Genomic DNA, 17,374 nt, shown 5'->3' with positions numbered 1-17,374 from the left:
TGGAAGCTGCTGCGTTAAAGGATATATTGTTTTACAATGAAAGCAAACATTTTGTGATATTTAAAGAAATATAACAGACAATACATCCAGGTTTTGAGGTTTATTACATAAACCTTATAACTACCTAATTTCACTTTTAGTCACTTCAGAATTTTATTTTCTTAAAATTATAAAATGCTAAAATTATATAAGTTTTTTTAATCTATTGTTATCATATTTTTGTTATTGATAATGCAGAAGATCATTGTTAAATTGTTCCTCTTTATCTAACACTATAAGAAAAGTAGTAAGTAAAAGTATTTAAAATTGACCCGTACAAATAATTAAAATCTAAAACAATACATGCTTTTCAATCATTGACCATGAAAGTGTTTTGTAGATGATTTTCTTTCTTTATAGAGCTTTTAAAAAATAGCACTTCTATGATGGATTTTCCAAAGAGATCATCAAGATGATTAATCTTGATCACATCCACTAAAGTGATGCATAACAAATGAAGCCATTTTCAGAATGACACCAAAGTGGGAATTATATATATATATATATATATATATATATATATATATATATATATATACATATACAGTACAGACCAAAAGTTTGTACACACCTTCTCATTCAAAGAATTTTCTTTATTTTCATGACTATGAAAATTGTATATATTCAGAACTATGCCAAAATCTTAGGCCACTAGTATTTTCACCAACAAAAAATGCTGCACATTAGTCAATAAAATCGATCATTATCGATAATGAAAATCATCGAAAACGATTCTCATTATTGATTAGTTGTGTCTGCCCACAACTGCAGCCGGTCGCAACAAATTACATATGCATCTACAAATATTGGAGGAAACATAATGAGCTCCTGCAGGAAATGAATGTGGTCCAAGCTGCCCAAAACATAAAAAAAATATTTATTTTAAGCTTCAAGGTGATGGATTAGCATAATGGCTTGCATGTCAGGCACTTTTACAGATACTTGTGTGCGTCCTCGGTGCAAAAAACTTTGTTTACAGTCATATCTTTATATGTAAATGTCACAAATTCACACAAGCTTTTCCATTTTTGCATAAAGGCCCTCCCTAACGGTCTTCGTTCAGTTGAAATCTTTACTGAAAGAGCACCGACGCAGCGGGTGCGCTTGTTAAACATTCAGAACACAGAGAGGCGAGGGACAATATTCAGCACAAAAACATTAATTGTGTTGAACTATATGTTGTTTAACATTTATATTTAGGTTTAAAAGTCAACATGCAGTGCAAGTAATTTATAGGAGTAGGAACTGTGAAGGGACAGCAGCGTGTAATTGTCTGAATATAAATATTAGATGCTTTTACAGGATAAAGAAATGACAGTAAGAGACTGACTGTGATCAAAGAGCATGCGATGCATTCCTGCAAAGCATTACTGTGATTTTATTTGTCTTAATTATCTTTATTGTTTTAATTTTTGATCTACAGATTTAAACTATATTCACTATATAGCGTACAGTGATTAAGAAATTTATTAAAACAAAATTAAAAGGTTTTTAACAAATTTTGTAAGGTTTGTGCCATTGCTGCTCTTAACTAACGGTATTGGTAATAATTATAAATTATAAATATTTTTTTTTTCTTTCTGTATTGGTTAGACCTCCAATATACGTAAGCTTTTTAGTAACAGTAGTAAGCTATTTCTAATGCTGTAATATAATTATTGCTGTTATCTGTGAAAAAAATTGTCAAGTGCTTCATAGTGTTTTTTTTTTTTTTTTCGGATACCCAATTAGTCAAAAAGTACAAAGGATGCCAGCAAGCATTGCTGATCTGATCTCACCATCATCAGTCTGTCTGGACTGAATGACATGAAGAAACAGAACAAACTGAGACAGACAAAATCCAGAATAACTGTGGTAATGTCTCCAAAACACTTCAAGAAACCTACCTGCAAAGCTACCTGAAAAACAATGCACAAAAGCACCTAGGACAAAAGCTTTTTTAATGCATAGAGTGGTCACACCAAATGTTGATTTAATTTAGTTAAGTTAATATTGGTTAATTAATAAAATCTATTTATGGCATTAATTTTGATGGCATCCTCACTTTACAGCATCTTTATCTAAGTACCTTAAACTTTGCACACTACTGTAGCTTTGCAGGTTTCTTGAAGTGTCTCGATTTTGTCTGTCTCAGTTTGTTCTGTTTCTTCATGTCATTCCAGACTGACTGGATGATGATCTCTGTGGAGCACTGGCTGTTGTCAGACTCCTTGTGCAAACAAAAATCTATTTTTTTTTAATGGCAAAAATTATGTTTGGAAATATATATATATATAAATATATATATATATATATAAAACTTCTGATATTTAAAGGGCAATTGATCATGAAACTTATTTTTCTCAACTTTCTCCACTACATATATTTTATGGTCATCAGTTTAAAGAGATTAAAACATTCTGAAATTACAATAACAGTTACAAGAGTTTACATTCCATTAATAACACTTTGGTAGGAAAATCAATGTGTCGTACTACTCATTTTTCATATTTCAACTTCGTGTATTCAGAATAGTTTTTTTTTTTTTTTACTTTCTTAACTTGCCATCAACATTATTAATTTATAAGTCCTATTCATTTGCTCACAGTTTTTCATTCTCCCCGTTTTTTTTTTTTTTTTGTTAAGATGACTTAATTCTGATCCACGCAGAATGGATTAAAGGGTCCAGAGGGCAGCCATGACGTATCCGGCTGCAATCTTTCCCTGTCAGGAGACCGGAGCTCATTGGTGAGCCTGATGAAATAAACGCTGGCTGCTGACTCCTCCAATTTCACGGCACTCCTCAGTGTCACCCCGCGTGCCTTTCCACAGATTGAGATATTTGCAAACTGTCATCTCCCATAAATAGCTGTCTGTGGTGACAGTGCTTACGGGGTCCTAGGTCTGGTTTTAAGACGGTTTTAAGTTTTTGCCTACGCTTCCTTATCTCCTCTGTCAAGCCTTTTAAAGTTTTCTCAGCACTGTGACAAGGGAGTGCGCCAGTGGATGGCCAACCCCACTGCCCACAAGAACTTATCCCATTCTATCTATTTTTTAACACCCTCATCTGTCCTGTCGCTCAGTGCATACAGACGTACACGCTGCTTATGGTTATTAGTGATCTGACATGCTGCAATCATTGAACTCCATTAGGCATGGCAAATCCCTCTTCCCTGTCTCTTGGATGAAATGGGCTTTGCCATTCTTTCCCCTGATGAAATTAAAATGTGTCATGTCTGCTGTGGCCACAGAAGCAGGACGTGTCCGGATGGTCCCAGTGAATCATTTCTGGCAGCCCCTTATTCTATGTACATTCCTATTAGCATCACATTCACCAGTCAGGTACTTATCAGTCTTTTCAGCACTGAATGTCCTGCAGACCTTGAGAGTATACCAGTGTAAGTGGCAGCCAGCTATAGTAATTTTTCATTTTTTTCAGCTAGCTGAATATCAAAATGAACAGCTGCTTTTGATGTTCAGCAATTACAGATACACTACATCTTTCCCCTTTAGAGAAATCGCTTTCGATTACATACAACAGACAGCGTTCTGATGAGAGGGCACTGCTGCATTTGAAGCGTTTTTGGCTTGTGCTACAGGGCGCGTGCAACTCCCCCAGGTAACGCTACGCACTTCTCCGAGTCCCAGGTGTAAAATTAAGCGACAATATATCTAACAAAGTAGGCTGGAACTGGTATGTATTTAACTCCCACTTTAAACAGGAAATTAACAATTCCCATGCTCCACTCATCTAAGAAGACCAAAAACATCTGCATAAATATTTACTAAAAAAGCCAATTTTCTTACTGCAAAGACCAATAATCAAAATGCAGCTCGCATTGTTTATGTAAATTAAAAAATAAGTACGAAGCCTGTGTGAACTACGGTCTCATTTTTGACTCGTAAGCGTATGGCTGCCCTCTTTAAGCACTGCTAATGATGGCCGGAGTTTGATATCAGATGCAGAGGAGGAAGTTTAGGAGGCTAATGAGGGATTTAACCATGGAAAATTAAGCCATGAAGGAAAAGAGAAAATAAACAAACTTTATGTCTGCTTCCTTAAAAAGCGACTGTTATTTCCTGCCTTTCTAGCTGATATTTCTCAGTTACAACAGGAAATGTTGTGGGGCAGTAAGCAAGCATCTCAGCGGTTTATAAACTGGGTTATTACCACTGCTTCCCCACACTTAATAGCCACCCGATACACCCAGAGCACAATCAGCCCGGTCACGATAATATCATAACCAAGTATTCACCAAGGAGGCGTTTAAGATTTCCCAGATAAAACCGAAACACTAGAGGGCCAAATTTGTTAATATCATTAAATGATATTACCAGGAACCAGAGCTGACAGAATATGATCCATCAAAGCCCAGGAGTCTGTGGAAATAATTTATGATGCAACAGCTATCAAACATGTAAAAGTTATCAGGTTCAAGACCTGTGCTAGTATCTGAGGTCTCTGGTTACCGTGGCTCTAGACTGAGCCAAAGTGTTTGAACGATTAAAGGAAATGGCCCACTGAGTATCTGTGGTGAAAATGCAACTTCATTTTACCAGCAAATTCAGAGATGTGTTTAAAATTTTTGACTTACAATAATGCCGTAGTCTGGGAGTCAAAAAGATGCCAAAGCAGCCTTGTGCAGCAACCCTTCAGGTGACCCAATTTCGAGTGTCGACTTGAGGTTTGTTGCTGATCCACACTTCCTGTATTTCCTTATATATTCTGTGAAAACTAAATGAAAACTGAAAAAATGCAGTATATACATAAACTATAAATATCATGTACTTTAAAACTCTACATTTTTCATGTACCGGGGCAGCTGTGGCCTAATGGTTAAAGAGTTGGACTTGTAACTAGAAGGTAGCAGGTTCGCGTCTCAGTGCTGGCAGTAGTTTGGGGGATTGGAGTAGTGAATGAACAGTGCTCTCTTCCACCCTCAGTACCCATGGCTGAAGCGCCCTTGAGCAAGGCACTAAACCCCCAGTTGCTCCCAGGGCACTGGATATAGCTGCTCACTGCTCTGGGTGTGTATGCACTTGTATAGGTTAAATGAAGAACACCAATTCCAAGTATGGCTTACCATACTTGCAAATGTCACGATTTCACTTTACGGTTTTCCGCTATATATATATATATATACACACACACACACACACACACACACACACACATACATAATGCAGGCTAAACAGTTATGAATAGTAAATGTTCAACAAGTAAAATGTGTGGAAGAGGTAGCTTAGAGGCAAGTGTTATTTTCTGACCTTTGGTATTGACCCTTGTTTGTAAACTTTCCACGCAAACAAATTCTAACAGGTTTGTGGGAGGTCAGGGGAAAAAGAAAGCAGGATGGACCTCATAGACGAACTACCTTAATAACTGCTAGCTATTCCAATTCGTCGTACACTTGTACAATAAAATCATTGATTTGTATTCTGCAATGTTGTCCACCTACCCATGATTCCTACAATTTCACTAACACTTATGGCAGTGGGTATATGTGAGTGTTTGTTTCGGTGCGTAGTGTGTGTATTTATACTCCAAGGTGACAGTTGAGCGGAAGGAGGGGGCCGACAACTTATCAGCATCAGCAAATGGACCATAATAGTCCCTCAGGAGAGAGAAAAGAATGGCTTCACTTGACTGCCACAGTGTTCCATATTGGCTTTATTTTATTCACAGTAGTAATGCAATATGTCACAGTGTTGCTAATACACTTCTGTGTGCTGTCATCTGGCCGTAATGCTTATCAGATCCTTGTGCTGATGATTTGCCCTGCTGTCGGGGGCAATTATAGATGAATGCGGCGAGGTTGAAGGCTCGGCGACTGTTATTACTGCGAAAGAGGCATGACGTGAGCACTGCATCTCTTCATTCAATGCCGGGTCGGGAGGTTCTAAAGGTGCCCCTCCTTTGCCGGGTTCAGTCAGGGCCAAGCAAAGGGCCGCATTTGTGTGGAAACTTACCTTCAATAGTTGAAGTGTTGTGCCTGCAATTGAACAGACAGAATAGGTTGTGATGCATTCAAAATGCTGGCCAGAGTTGAAGAAGTCAATTAATATGGCAGGAGTGCAGAAAGAGGCCGTTGTTTGCAATCTGCTCAAGAGCACACAGTGATTAACCACCACTGTTTCTTCCATCTGCCAAATTAGTGGTAGGCGACTGAGGCGCTGCTATCACAATCCTTTATTCTGATTTGGATTCATGCTTCTAATATTGACTTGCGGTTTTAAAAATGCAAGCTTTAGGTTTGACCTTGAGCAACTCATGTTGTGCACACAAATCATAGGACTGCATTTTCCTCCAGTGCTTGACTGAAGTAGCACCATCTTAAAAACGTTCAAAACCTTTCTTTGAGATGTCAAATGCATATGTGATTAAATTCAGGTCAGAGGTGCACTACTGTATGTTTTGTATTTAATAAAACTATTGAGGGGCTGTGAAAAGGCACTATTGCATCTCCAAACTGTCATGAAGGTGAAGTCCTCATCAGTGAGGTGTCTAGTGGCAAACAGTAAGTACTTCTAGGACTGCAGTCTTTGGAACATTCTCTTCATGTTTATGTTTGCCATTGACATTTTCCCTCCTAAAATAAAAGTTGTCTCTGTGACCTTCCTGTTTCACTGAAGAGTGCAAATCCCTCTTCTCTCTGCCAGAACTCTCTCATTACTCCCCGTTTTAAAGTGAAACTCTCTAGTCCTGGAGGCCTCATTACTGCTGGAAAAGACACCCATGGGACGGGCAAGGAAAACCATAGAGGGGACCCCCTCCTCCAACAAACTGAACTTCCTGAAGTCCTACTCAAGAAAAATAAGAAAAGCCCCCAGCCTGCTGCTCTCCCTGAAGGCAGGACGTCTTTGAGGTACATCAGCTTCATGGCTCAGGCACCCTTCATTAATAAAGTCTGGCACCAATTTGAGCAAGTGCCAGCTAATTGAAGCACATATGCATAGTAAAAAGACATGGCACTGAGCATAAAGAAACTTCAGGAGCAAGACTAGCAATGCATTTAGTTTTCCCAGTTTAATAAATAGCTCATTTGCTTTTTTGGTGGATAACATGGAGCACCTGATAGCCAAAGCATCTTTTTGCAGAAAACTGGAGGGCGAATGGTATCACAATTATTGTCTTTCATATTAGACTATTCATAGCTAATGCTTATTTAGTGACCTTGAGGGGAGAACAGAAAACACAGCTGTGCCTTTAGTTTGACTAAAAATGTTATCTGAACTAACAAACTTTGGACCCATGGCTTTCTTAAGAGAAACAGGGTAAGGGAGCCAAAAGAACCCCACACAATTAAATTTTCCCACAAAAATCTGACAGACGGTTTTGTTTTAAAATTGCTGCAAGCTGTGATTCCCATGTGAAAAGTCTCAAGTGAGCTTCCTCCCCCGTCAGTCACTTGTAAGGTTGGAGGGTTTGGTATGTTAAAGTCACGACCTCCTGCTTCAAGGCAAGTGTCTATCTCACTGATATAAGCTACACTGCAAGCAAGGAAATTCAGTAATTAAAGAATAAATAAACACTTCATTCAATTCTTGACAACCTACAGACCTGTAAATCTAAGAACTTCCATATTTTGCTCAGGCAGCACCACTATTGCTGTGTTAATACTGAAAGTTTCACAGAAATGAAGAGTCCAGCAGCTATAGGGGCTGAAGATGTGCCCTCACTTTAAAGCAGAAGTGCATGTGGAATGACCTAATGGTCTCTCACTCATGTCCTGACTCCTGAGAGTTGCCCCAGACCCTGAGGTGTCAAATCTATTTGCCCTCTGATACATGCATGTTAACACTCAAATCTAAAGAAAACAATGTGCAGAAAAGTCCATGTAAATGTATTAAGTGAATAAATAAGCATGATGGTTCAGCTCAGTTTGCGTTTCCACTGCAGCTTAGTCCTGCTTTAGAGTGGAAGGGATTATTCACATCAGTGTTGATTTCGTTAACAAAGACAACAAATATCCGTTAACGAAACATGAAATATATGATGTGCATCCCTGTCATTGGATTGTAATCGGATAAGGGGCATTCGCATATCTAGTCTCAGTGTGGCAGCCGCAGTGGATGGCTAGACCACTAAAATGCATTTAACTGGCGATCTGAAACAATGGCCTCAGCAGACATCCTGTTTCCCCAGGAGTCACAATTCGTTGTCGATTAACTTAAAGTTAGTGAAGGCGGGATAGGCAGAATCACGCTGATAGAAGTGCTCTGTCTCGCGCACGCTCCACTTCTTTAGTTCTCATATACAGTGCGTGATCAGTTCTCACACAGCAGTCCAAATCATTGAACGATTCCATTACACAGAGTATCACACGTAAATACAGTTGGTTATGGATTAAGTGAACACAAACAGGTTGGTGAAAACAATGTGTGTCAGTATTACATGCAAGCCTTCCATATTAAAGGGACAGCATTCCTAATTAAGTACCAATCCATGTCATTAATGTTAACCAACAAAAGATGTAAGTAAACCTACTGTATCTGAATAATTTGTTTAATTTGTATCTCTTTAGTATTTGTTTTATTCTGCTTCTTTTTCAAAAATTCTAAATGTTATGTAACATATTTTATTTGAACAACTACAATTTCTGTAAGTTGTTCCCTTTTCACTACTATTAAAGGGACAGTTCACACCAAAATGGTCATAATTTAGTTTTCCAAATTCAATTCTTGATTTAAATTTCTCATAGGCTTAATTGATTTGGTCTAAAGAGAGAAGAATTAATAACTATTTTTGTTTGACTACATATAAAATGGCTACCAAAATAAATGTTGGTAACTGCATTTTTGTCAACTTTAAGTCATTACTTTTAGTCATTGCTTTGTCAAAATGCAATGACTTTTCGTCAACTAAAACTACTGTAGAGTAAAATAAAAAGGCTCAAAATAAAGACTAAGAATAAATCAAAAATGAATAAGTCATAATTAACACTGATTCACGTCATTATTGTTGCACCGCCTCTACTGCCGCGACTCCTGAAAAACGTTTTTATTCCGCGTCACTCCATCAAACTCTTGCTGGATCGCTTCTCAGCTCACCATGAAACAGCCATTTTTCGGTTGTTAAAAAAGGTTACTCATACAAAACTATTGTGTTCGATCCATCACTGGCTGTGCTGATTTAAATCTAGCAGTTCTGTTGTGTCTTGTGTCACAAGTTCAGTGACGCAGGTAGTGACAATACTCTCTGGCCAATTAGTGATCAGCAGAGTTTAAACACATCACATTTTGGTAACAATACGGCTCACTTGGAACCTCAGCCAAGGTGGTCCTAAAAAAAAGTACTAGGTATTGTACCCAGTGGAAAACCCCCCAAAAGTGAACTGTACCGTGCCGTACAATGCAGTGGAAAAGCACCAATAGTGAGACGTGCGGTAGTATATGTGTAGTAAATGAAACCGTGGATCTGCACCATTCAATCATTGCAGAAGCAACATATTCATGATTTTAAATGCTTCCACAGATTTGTAGTATTACTACAGATTTTTTTTTACCCAGCCCTAGTTAAATGACACCTAATTTTAAATTCGTAACAACATTTTTAGATGTACTTGAGACCAAAACAATTATATATATCTTGCGACACTTCTTAAACATACTTAAGCAAACTTTCTAAATAAAATAATACACAAAATTTCTAACTTTAGATCTTACAGCTAGCAAGGTGCTTTGAGACAGACCGACAAGAACTCTCTTAGGTTTCTGTGAATACGTATGTAGTAGCTTTCAGAATGCAGATCTATTTCATCCACAACGGAATGCAACACAAGGTCAATATTAGCTCTGGGTGACCTTAATGCCAACAGAGGTCAGAGCTTCTAACAGCTTACACGCAGGCAGATGGCATCTCTGAAAGATTTAGTAACACATGTCTAGTGAGTTTCCCTTTGGGGAGCACCTTAGCCCATTTATAGCCTGTTCTTTTAGCACATTCTTCTCAGCTGTGTACTGAATACAGCTCACACTGCAGCAGTAAAACTTATTAAGCCATTGACAACATCAGTGTAAATCCATAAAAACGTGTGTCATAAATCATAATTGTCCACCGGGAGCTTGTCATTGTGTCATTTTTAATTTGTGAGCGGTGTCGAATCTACATTAGTCTTAGTGAATTTGTGTTTGTTTGTCTGAGAAAAATATGAAAGATGAAATGGTGCGTTTTTACAAGCTCACGGTGAACCCCTAAACTGTCTTTTTAGATTTTACACCATTCAGTCACTTGGAAACAAACACCCTGTAATGTTACATCCATCACACCATCCTACAGTAGACTTCTGCTTCTGTTTTAAAACCCTGAGGTTATATTTGAAGTTTCTAGATGAGTAGAGGTGTTACTCTAAAACCAACTTTCAATTTGTATCCATTCTTGATGAGATAAGCCCGGCAACAGTCTCAGAGGTGTGAACGGAGGCGCTGTGAAAGTAAATCAACATTTAGCTCTCATCGCATCGATTGCTGGCTGTGAATCTGCTTTGTTTATGACATTGAAGCCCATTGATTGCAAACAACCGACTCTACGCATGCAGACCAAAACCCTCCAGTACAGCGTAGGCAAGAACTGTTGAGCCAGAGGGGAGCACTTATTGATGGGCCGGCAAATGCTAAAGTCATTTTAATTGATCAGCCTCGGAGCACAGCAGCCCATCCTTCGATGGGAGATGTGTTGGTCCGGGGGGGTGGAACTTGAGAGCCATTAGGGTCTAAGGGAGTGTGAACAGATTACTGTGGCTGGTTAAGCTTTAAAAGAACACTGATCGCTGTGATTAGCTCTTCACTGGGAACACTGTGAGATCACTGACACTTGCCAAACTCGTGGAAGGGTGAAACGCCATACTGCTGGTTCCTCGGAGCACAACAGATCAATGTGCCACTGTCTGTTTCCTGTAACGCTGCTTGTTGTTCTGACAATGGGTCACAAGACTAATTTTGTTAATAGCCATTTACTGTAGTATACTGAGAAAGAGGCTTTAGCATAGTGTCAAAATATTATTGATAGAGCAATCACTGGCAACATTGGCAATAAGTTAATTTATTTTAACAAATTGTAACATTGTAAGACACACTTTCCAAAAAAAATATAAACATGTAGCAGGCAAGCCTAATTTCTGACTCAGAAAGATTCTGTAATTTTTTTTTCCTATCATTTACCGAATTAAAAAACTAAAAAGGAACAGATCGAATATTGTCAGTTTGGACTGAAGTCAATATCCTTATGGTGATGGCCTTGGGTAATACATGTAACCATAGCGACAAATAATTTTCATAATATAAAGTCTTTAAGGTGTTAATTTTTATTCATAACCATTTCAGAAAGCTCATACTGCTTTAAAGTCAGCATGAAAATTGTTCTAAATGCATGTTATTAATTTTATTGTAAACGATTCATCCAAATGTTTCATTTTTTATAATTATTTTTGACCTCATCATTTTAACCAAAATGATATAACTTGATCTTCTGGTGAAATGACAGCCTTCTCAAATTATTTCATCAGCATAAACTGGTCCTTTCTACTTCTACAAATAATTTACCCACAATGAAAATTCTGCCATCATTTATTCATTCTCATGTCTTTCGGAACCTCTATGACTTTTTCTTCACATTCGTCAAAGTAAGATTTTTACGGCATAATGACTTTCGCATTTTAGTATGCTATAGTATGGCTTAAGACCACTTATGGAAGACTTATTTGTTGTAGAATTTGATTCTATTGAAGAATTTGATTCTATTGGAGAATTTGATATTGAAGACGTCTGATAATCATCAAGTTATGCAAGTGTTGGGGAGTAAATAAAAACAGGATTTTAATTGAAAGGTGAACTACTGCTATATCACACGCAAAAAGCGCTGTCAACTGTATTCTAAGTCAGTCAGAAAAGTCTATTTTAAGTCAGAATAAGACAAAATATCAGGAAACTTTTCAACGGAACAAAAGGAACTATTTGACTAAGTCTGATAATTCTGATGTTATTTATGGAAAACAGAACCATTAGGGAATCTGTCACGCTCTACCTATCTTTGGTTTTATTTCAATGCATTTCATTCTTCATAATACTTCATGAATGACAGAATGCTACAAGATGTCCAAGCTGCTGAGGACTTTTCAAGTTGACTGAAAAATTTGGAGTGGGAACAAGACAGTGACTGAAATGCCAAGCAGTTACCTTCAGTAACAAGGGCCTCAATCATAATGTGCGTGACTCACTTTCAAGTAGCTGTTGAAAGAGCAAATGGATATGAGGAGAGAGTAAAAAGAATGTTTCCTCTAATTTCCTGTCCTTTACCTCCATAACTGTAGCTTTCTGCTCTCTCACTTTTTATAATAATGAGCTCACCTTGATACCCTGCCATTGGATCACAATAGTTATATGGAAGAAAAAAAGAGACAGTCTAAGTTTGTATGAGACAAAGAGAAAAATATCATGTCTATACTTCTCTGAGCCGATTCTGAGCTGTCTGAGAGTTGTCAGGATACAATTGATTCATGTGCAAATGTTCTCCATTCCCCAGTTCACAGTCAGAGTATATAAAACTCACTTTTCCCTCGACGAGAATGACAGCGTGCAGCCAGCGAAGGCAACAAAGCTGTCAAGTACAGCTGTCTGCACAGTGAAGGATCATATTTATTTACTGACGATACGTTAACAGACTAAACACTGGGGTATCCAGTCAGTTTGGAGAGAGGATGCTAATGAAGTTATGCGAGATACTCAGCAGGAGTAATCATTTATTGCTTGTGTTGTGAGCACTTACTCAATTAAAACTGTCACATAACTCCTAAAGGGAAATGGAGAATTGAGTTTTAAATTAGCAAAAAGCTTGCTTCAAATAGTAGAAAAAAAAGAAATTCACATTTATTTGTAAAAACTGATTTGATTTTAATTCTAGAATGAATAAATAGAGTATAAAAAAAAAATAATTATATATATATATATATATATATATATATATATATATATATCTCATGGGTGACAATGACATTTACCATTTCTTTGGGTTCAGATTTCATGTATGTGATTATTTATTTATTATTTATTTAATTAATTACTATGTAAATGTCAAAATTACCTATATAAATCATTATTTTGCTCTTTTTCAAACACAAAGTTTTATATATTATAACAAAAAAAAGTTATATTATATATTTTCTACTAAATTATATTATATTATTATAATTAAGATTATTTCTATTATATTAACAAACCATGTATTTCCGAAAAAAAGGTTTTGTGATGATTTCAGTTAAAAGAAAAGACAATTATAAAAATACACATTTTAAGTAATCAATTTATTTTCTATCACATATTAGCCCTCTTACAAAGTGTAAACAACTGAATTAATGTTTTAAATAATCCAGGAGTTGGCGTCCCAAACTTTAGACTATGGTTTTCACTACCTCAAAAGAATGTGGTGTAAATTCTGCATAAAAGTCTCAAATAGGAAACATTAGACAAACTTTATCCATTCATGTAGGTTTTTTGAGGTCATGCGTTTAAGTGATCTGTCTGTAACAATAAAACACACACACACACACACACACACATACATATATACACATACATACTGTACATACATACATATATATATGTATTCATGACTATGAAAATTGTAGAGTCACACTGAAGGCATCAAGGGCTATTAGAAGGAGAGTGATGGGGTGCTGCGCCAGATGACCTGGCCTCCACAGTCACCGGACCTGAACCCAATCGAGATGGTTTAGGGGTGAGCTGGACCGCAGACAGAAGGCAAAAGGGCCAACAAGTGCTAAGCATCTCTCTGGGAACTCCTTCAAGACTGTTGGAAGACCAGAATATGACATATTTTCAGTTTTTTCACACTTGTATATAATTCCATATATAATTCCACATGTGTTAATTCATAGTTTTGATGCCTTCAGTGTGAATCTACAATTTTCATGTATGTATATATATATATATATAAACATATATACACACACACACACACACACACACTGATACCTTTATAAAAGAACACACTAAACCATAGACATCAAATCAGACCATAACCTGTATAAGTCACTTGCCATCAAAAGAAGCAGAAGCAACAGCTTGGATGATCTTCTAACACAGAGTGCACAACCCCTAGAGTGACAACTATCCTCCCAGATAGAAAACTAGTGCCCTGTGGTTAATGTAATAATCTCTCTGGATCAGGCCCTCTTAAATGGTGGGAGTAATAACACTTGTAACTGTATTTGAGCACTGAAGAGCAGGAACAGCATGATGCTTGGCATTTGAGAGGCACAAGAGTTTAATCTTACTCTGAAAGAAAAAAAAAACATCTTCCTATCTTCTTCATATCATACTGAATTAGTGTACTTCCCCACTGGCATCCATTAGAGAAGGTGACCACAGTGTTTGTTCCAGGCTATTAGATCTTATCCATTTAGCGGACCCTACCGGGAGGAGTCCGTTTGGAGATGAGGATACACACAGAGAGGTGGCCGCTCCCCTGCTCTGATCGAGGCAGAGAGGACAAGAGACCACCAGCTGACATGGGTAACAGCTTTCACAGAACAGCTTACACTGTGTATAGACTCAGATATAATGAGAATGGTGAGGGGTCAGATAATCTTAGAGGAAGCAGATTAAATAGTGATTATTTGCTGAAAAGTCTTCTGTTAGAACCAAACCACAGCACGAGGAAGATTCATGCTGTGCAGATGATAAGAGCCATCATACTGCAGTTCATTTTATGTGCAATTAAGAAATGTTAATTCTTGTTTGTTCATTATGTGTACAGCACAGAGTTATTTGTCTAATTAGGTTCTTTGTATTGAGGCAAAGTCAAAATCGTACAACTGGATCCATTGGTGATACATTAAATATGCATTGATAATTGAATTAAAGCTAATATTTTACAGTTAACCTTACACAATAGTTCAGTGTCTTAAAATAAAATGAGCCATGAATATGACCTCCTTCAGCAAACTCAAATAAAATAAGGAATTAATAAAGAAAATAAAGAATGTGAACATCTTTGTGTCCACGTTCTCCGATGCCAGGGGATTCTGAACTTCCTTGTGATATGATTTAGCTAGATCACTGAAATCCAAGATCTCATATTGTGATCTTTGAAATGAAGGGCTTTTTCCCCCAATTGTATCTGAACCACTCATTCTGGCCCCCAAAGATCAGAGGCTGCGTTTCAGAGATTGTGCACACATCAAAGGCCTTTTGGACAAGATAATCCACCTAACTAGGTAATAATGCTATTTTCTCCTCGCAAAACATGTTTTCAATGAAATTATCACCACTGGATTTCAAGCAAAGGGCTTTGGAGCTTCCGTTTCTGATAGCAGTTAGTGTTCAGGAAGAGTGCAAAGCTCTCTTTCAAGTAATTTAAGACAAAAAATATCTCAGTACCTTGTTGAGCCATCCAAATGTATTAGAAGAGGAAGGAAAGCAGCAAAGCTGCCACTCCATAAAGCAATTATCCCCTTTCTTTACTCCATTTCAGATTTAGATGCAAAAATTATGATTACAATTGTTCAACGGGGTAGTGTTTCACAAAGATTACCAGAAAAAAAAAGCAAATGGATGTTTGTGCCAATTTACTCCTATTTCCTGGAACAAAAAAAAAAATGTATCACTTTGAGTCTTACAGTAAATAAGCACCTCAAGGAGACTCTCCTTCGGCCAGCTGAAACATATAAGTGATGAATAACTATTGTCAGTTAAGAGCTATAGCGGCAAGGCCAAAAAGTAGGACAGTTTTGTGTTGTGTGCGGGTGAAGATATGCCAAATGACCCCAGCAGGACCTTCTATTCTCTCATTTCACTCCCATATTTGCCATCACTTCCTCCACAATGCTGTGCAAATAATACCCAAAATTAGGTGACACATGTTCATACCCCTTCCTAGCATATTAGAAACTAGTCAAACACTGTGAGTGATGAGATGGCCTTTCATTTCCTTATTCAAATCAGGGAAATTGATTGCTTGGGACACCGACAACATGACTGTTGGAAAGGAAGCCGTTTAGATTCACAGTCCATGTTCTCATATTTATAGAAATGTGTTAATTGAAATGAGGAATGGCATTTTGGCATTTACCATTTCTCACAATATTGTAAATATAAAAGTTTATTTGAAGGAACACTCTACTGTGCAAATGTTTCTCGCGTGCTGAACCGCAGGTTATGTAAGGAGTAGGAGACCGTGTCTAGAAAAGTTCACAGACCGTTCTCTATATTTCATGTCAAGATCTAAACAACACTCCCACTCCAATCAAGCTCTTATTTTTAGACATGATCCTGTCCATCATTTCCTGTTACAGTCATCATTAGCACCTCTCTATTCCAGCATGATGACTGCCAACTGTTCTCTTCCGCAAGCCTCCAAACAGAAGCTCTGACCCACGACTACACATGTCAGCCACAAACAAACACATGCACAAAATGTGTGTGGCCCAGACTACATACTGTACATGCCACCTCAGACATGTTTAGTACATGCTAGACAAAAATGGCTTTGATCAACATAAAAAAAGGTTCACATAAAGGGTGAAGAAACTAATATGCATAGCATTAAGGGGAAGAAACTGATATCTGCAGAGCTTGTAAGCAAAAAAAACATGTCATTGCCACCCCACTGAGCATGTACTGTAACAAATAAACACTGAACATATCTAATATTTCATATGCATCACATTCATTAATAGCATACATAGCCAGTCAAGAATCCAAAGAAATGACAGAGCACCCACAAAAAAATACCACAATATATCCTCCATTTAACCAACCAAACTCTCTGATTGGTGGATGATAATAAAACACACAAATGCCTGTTTAGAGTGGCTAGTTAAATTAAACAACAATGATTTAGCAACACTTGTAAGTGGTAAAGCTACACTATTATAAAATTACCATTATTCTACTTATTTTACCAGCTTTTAGATAGTATCATCTGAACAAGAATATTAGACACTCTAGAGTAAAGCAAAACCTTTCAGCTGTTATGAAACAGCCTCTCATGCAAACAACTCTCAATTAGAGACCTCGACCACATTTCAAAGTACAACTCTGAAAAGTTCATGATAGTGACATTCAGGAAGCCGGCCCGGCTTTCAATCACTGCACTCGAGTGCCTATTTTCCTGCTTCCATATAGATCGGTAAACAAATCATTCTAAAATTATGCCGGGATGGCTCATTTTCTTATTGACTCCTGTGTGCAGCTATTTTAATCATTACCTAATTGTCTAGCTGCTCTATCGACAGCGTGGCGGCCCTGCCCTAGTGATTTGTGCTGACACTGCCAGGGGCCCATTGGATCTGGGTTAACCTTTTGATGTCCATCGACGCTCTGTGCACTGATGATGATT

This window comes from Carassius carassius, chromosome 23 (genome assembly GCF_963082965.1).
Source record: "Carassius carassius chromosome 23, fCarCar2.1, whole genome shotgun sequence".
Lineage (NCBI taxonomy): Eukaryota > Metazoa > Chordata > Actinopteri > Cypriniformes > Cyprinidae > Carassius > Carassius carassius.
Note: the sequence above shows the minus strand (reverse complement) of the source record.